General features: G+C 39.5%; 3 non-coding genes across 3 annotated transcripts; all 3 read right to left on the reverse strand.

The window, feature by feature from the left end:
* Positions 1–596: 596 nt before the first annotated feature.
* On the reverse strand, positions 597–668 carry TRNAL-GAG (transfer RNA leucine (anticodon GAG)). Its single transcript has one exon. It is a non-coding gene; the product is annotated as a tRNA-Leu (tRNA).
* Positions 669–3,144: 2,476 nt separating this feature from the next.
* Positions 3,145–3,216, reverse strand: TRNAL-GAG (transfer RNA leucine (anticodon GAG)). The gene has a single exon. It is a non-coding gene; the product is annotated as a tRNA-Leu (tRNA).
* Positions 3,217–4,890: 1,674 nt separating this feature from the next.
* Positions 4,891–4,962, reverse strand: TRNAL-GAG (transfer RNA leucine (anticodon GAG)). The gene has a single exon. It is a non-coding gene; the product is annotated as a tRNA-Leu (tRNA).
* Between the last annotated feature and the right edge of the window lie 305 nt (positions 4,963–5,267).

A 5,267-nucleotide genomic window follows, 5' to 3' on the forward strand; every position in this document is an offset into this window, starting at 1 on the left:
ATGGGTAAGATGTATTTTTAATATCACACTGAATGGTGCACTATTGACGGAGAAAAATTTTGGATGTTTTTCCATTCTCCATTATAGCCTATGAGATTTATTAGAATGAATGGGCCAATATGGTAAGGGTTAGGGTTAGGGTTAGAGTTCAGGACACACTTAGGTTTGAGTGAATATTGGGGTTGGGTTTAGGGATGGGTAAGATGTATTTTTAATATCACACTGAATGGTACACTCTTGATGGGGAAAAATTTTGGATGTTTTTCCATTCTCCATTATAGCCTATGAGATTCATTAGAATGAATGGGCCCATATGGTAAGGGTTAGGGTTAGGGTTAGAGTTCAGGAAACACTTAGGTTTGGGTGAATATTGGGTTTGGGTTTAGGGATGGGTAAAATGTATTTTTAATATCACACTGAATGGTCCACTCTTGATGGGGAAAGATTTTAGATGAACATATATGAACATATGAAACTGCGTTATACTGAATCAGACCCTTGGTCCATCAAAGTCAGTATTGTCTTCTCAGACTTGCAGCGGCTCTCCAGGCTCTCAAGCTGAGGTTTTTCACACCTGTTTGCCTGGACCCTTTTTTTGGAGATGCCGGGGATTGAACCTGGGACCTTCTGCTTCTCAAGCAGATGCTCTACCACTGAGCCACCTTCCCTCCCTGTTTTTCCATTCTCCATTATAGCCTATGAGATTCATTAGAATGAATGGGCCCATATGGTAAGGGTTAGGGTTAGGGTTAGAGTTCAGGAAACACTTATCTTTGGGTGAATATTGGGGTTGGGTTTAGGGATGGGTAAGATGTATTTTTAATATCACACTGAATGGTGCACAATTGACGGAGAAAAATTTTGGATGTTTTTCCATTCTCCATTATAGCCTATGAGATTCATTAGAATGAATGGGCCCATATGGTAAGGGTTGGGGTTAGGGTTAGAGTTCAGGACACACTTAGGTTTGGGTGAATATTGGGGTTGGGTTTAGGGATGGGTAAGATGTATTTTTAATATCACACTGAATGGTACACTCTTGATGGGGAAAAATTTTGGATGTTTTTCCATTCTCCATTATAGCCTATGAGATTCATTAGAATGAATGGGCCCATATGGTAAGGGTTAGGGTTAGGGTTAGAGTTCAGGACACACATATTTTCGCTTTAAAATTGGGGTCTGGTTTAGGGATGGGTAAGATGTATTTTTAATATCACACTTAATGGTGCACTATTGATAGAGAAAAATTTTGGATGTTTTTCCATTCTCCATTATAGCCTATGAGATTCATTAGAATGAATGGGCCCATATGGTAAGGGTTAGGGTTAGGGTTAGAGTTCAGGACACACTTAGGTTTGGGTGAATATTGGGGTTGGGTTTAGGGATGGGTAAAATGTATTTTTAATATCACACTGAATGGTACACTCTTGATGGGGAAAAATTTTGGATGTTTTTCCATTCTCCATTATAGCCTATGAGATTCATTAGAATGAATGGGCCCATATGGTAAGGGTTAGGGTTAGGGTTAGAGTTCAGGACACACTTAGGTTTGGGTGAATATTGGGTTTGGGTTTAGGGATGGGTAAAATGTATTTTTAATATCACACTGAATGGTACACTCTTGATGGGGAAAAATTTTGGATGTTTTTCCATTCTCCATTATAGCCTATGAGATTCATTAGAATGAATGGGCCCATATGGTAAGGGTTAGGGTTAGGGTTAGAGTTCAGGACACGAATATTTTCGCTTTAAAATTGGGGTCTGGTTTAGGGATGGGTAAGATGTATTTTTAATATCACACTGAATGGTGCACTATTGATGGAGAAAAATTTTGGATGTTTTTCCATTCTCCATTATAGCCTATGAGATTCATTAGAATGAATGGGCCCATATGGTAAGGGTTAGGGTTAGGGTTAGAGTTCAGGACACACTTAGGTTTGGGTGAATATTGGGGTTGGGTTTAGGGATGGGTAAGATGTATTTTTAATATCACACTGAATGGTACACTCTTGATGGGGAAAAATTTTGGATGTTTTTCCATTCTCCATTATAGCCTATGAGATTCATTAGAATGAATGGGCCCATATGGTAAGGGTTAGGGTTAGGGTTAGAGTTCAGGACACACATATTTTCGCTTTAAAATTGGGGTCTGGTTTAGGGATGGGTAAGTTGTATTTTTAATATCACACTGAATGGTGCACTATTGATGGAGAAAAATTTTGGATGTTTTTCCATTCTCCATTATAGCCTATGAGATTCATTAGAATGAATGGGCCCATATGGTAAGGGTTAGGGTTAGGGTTAGAGTTCAGGACATACTTACGTTTGGGTGAATATTGGGGTTGGGTTTAGGGATGGGTAAGATGTATTTTTAATATCACACTGAATGGTACACTCTTGATGGGGAAAAATTTTGGATGTTTTTCCATTCTCCATTATAGCCTATGAGATTCATTAGAATGAATGGGCCCATATGGTAAGGGTTAGGGTTAGGGTTAGAGTTCAGGACACGAATATTTTCGCTTTAAAATTGGGGTCTGGTTTAGGGATGGGTAAGATGTATTTTTAATATCACACTGAATGGTGCACTATTGACGGAGAAAAATTTTGGATGTTTTTCCATTCTCCATTATAGCCTATGAGATTTATTAGAATGAATGGGCCAATATGGTAAGGGTTAGGGTTAGGGTTAGAGTTCAGGACACACTTAGGTTTGAGTGAATATTGGGGTTGGGTTTAGGGATGGGTAAGATGTATTTTTAATATCACACTGAATGGTACACTCTTGATGGGGAAACATTTTGGATGTTTTTCCATTCTCCATTATAGCCTATGAGATTCATTAGAATGAATGGGCCCATATGGTAAGGGTTAGGGTTAGGGTTAGAGTTCAGGACACACTTAGGTTTGGGTGAATATTGGGTTTGGGTTTAGGGATGGGTAAAATGTATTTTTAATATCACACTGAATGGTCCACTCTTGATGGGGAAAGATTTTAGATGAACATATATGAACATATGAAACTGCCTTATACTGAATCAGACCCTTGGTCCATCAAAGTCAGTATTGTCTTCTCAGACTTGCAGCGGCTCTCCAGGCTCTCAAGCTGAGGTTTTTCACACCTGTTTGCCTGGACCCTTTTTTTGGAGATGCCGGGGATTGAACCTGGGACCTTCTGCTTCTCAAGCAGATGCTCTACCACTGAGCCACCTTCCCTCCCTGTTTTTCCATTCTCCATTATAGCCTATGAGATTCATTAGAATGAATGGGCCCATATGGTAAGGGTTAGGGTTAGGGTTAGAGTTCAGGAAACACTTATCTTTGGGTGAATATTGGGGTTGGGTTTAGGGATGGGTAAGATGTATTTGTAATATCACACTGAATGGTGCACAATTGACGGAGAAAAATTTTGGTTGTTTTTCCATTCTCCATTATAGCCTATGAGATTCATTAGAATGAATGGGCCCATATGGTAAGGGTTGGGGTTAGGGTTAGAGTTCAGGACACACTTAGGTTTGGGTGAATATTGGGGTTGGGTTTAGGGATGGGTAAAATGAATTTTAAATATCACACTGAATGGTACACTCTTGATGGGGAAAAATTTTGGATGTTTTTCCATTCTCCATTATAGCCTATGAGATTCATTAGAATGAATGGGCCCATATGGTAAGGGTTACGGTTAGAGTTCAGGACACACTTATGTTTGGGTGAATATTGGGGTTGGGTTTAGGGATGGGTAAGATGTATTTTTAATATCACACTGAATGGTACACTCTTGATGGGGAAAAATTTTGGATGGTTTTCCATTCTCCATTATAGCCTTTGAGATTCATTAGAATGAATGGGCCCATATGGTAAGGGTTAGGGTTAGAGTTCAGGAAACACTTATCTTTGGGTGAATATTGGGGTTGGGTTTAGGGATGGGTTAGATGTATTTTTAATATCACACTGAATGGTGCACTATTGACTGAGAAAAATTTGGATGTTTTTCCATTCTCCATTATAGCCTATGAGATTCATTAGAATGAATGGGCCCATATGGTAAGGGTTAGGGTTAGGGTTAGAGTTCAGGACACACTTAGGTTTGGGTGAATATTGGGGTTGGGTTTAGGGATGGGTAAAATGAATTTTAAATATCACACTAAATGGTACACTCTTGATGGGGAAAAATTTTGGATGTTTTTCCATTCTCCATTATAGCCTATGAGATTCATTAGAATGAATGGGCCCATATGGTAAGGGTTACGGTTAGAGTTCAGGACACACTTATGTTTGGGTGAATATTGGGGTTGGGTTTAGGGATGGGTAAGATGTATTTTTAATATCACACTGAATGGTACACTCTTGATGGGGAAAAATTTTGGATGGTTTTCCATTCTCCATTATAGCCTTTGAGATTCATTAGAATGAATGGGCCCATATGGTAAGGGTTAGGGTTAGAGTTCAGGAAACACTTATCTTTGGGTGAATATTGGGGTTGGGTTTAGGGATGGGTAAGATGTATTTTTAATATCACACTGAATGGTGCACTATTGACTGAGAAAAATTTGGATGTTTTTCCATTCTCCATTATAGCCTATGAGATTCATTAGAATGAATGGGCCCATATGGTAAGGGTTAGGGTTAGGGTTAGAGTTCAGGACACACTTAGGTTTGGGTGAATATTGGGGTTGGGTTTAGGGATGGGTAAAATGTATTTTTAATATCACACTGAATGGTCCACTCTTGATGGGGAAAGATTTTGGATGAACATATATGAACATATGAAACTGCCTTATACTGAATCAGACCCTTGGTCCATCAATGTCAGTATTGTCTTCTCAGACTTGCAGCGGCTCTCCAGGCTCTCAAGCTGAGGTTTTTCACACCTGTTTGCCTGGTCCCTTTTTTTGGAGATGCCGGGGATTGAACCTGGGACCTTCTGCTTCTCAAGCAGATGCTCTACCACTGAGCCACCTTCCCTCCCTGTTTTTCCATTCTCCATTATAGCCTATGAGATTCATTAGAATGAATGGGCCCATATGGTAAGGGTTAGGGTTAGGGTTAGAGTTCAGGAAACACTTATCTTTGGGTGAATATTGGGGTTGGGTTTAGGGATGGGTAAGATGTATTTTTAATATCACACTGAATGGTGCACAATTGACGGAGAAAAATTTTGGATGTTTTTCCATTCTCCATTATAGCCTATGAGATTCATTAGAATGAATGGGCCCATATGGTAAGGGTTGGGGTTAGGGTTAGAGTTCAGGACACACTTAGGTTTGGGT

Source organism: Heteronotia binoei, unplaced genomic scaffold, assembly GCF_032191835.1.
Source record: "Heteronotia binoei isolate CCM8104 ecotype False Entrance Well unplaced genomic scaffold, APGP_CSIRO_Hbin_v1 ptg000505l, whole genome shotgun sequence".
NCBI classification, from domain to species: domain Eukaryota; kingdom Metazoa; phylum Chordata; class Lepidosauria; order Squamata; family Gekkonidae; genus Heteronotia; species Heteronotia binoei.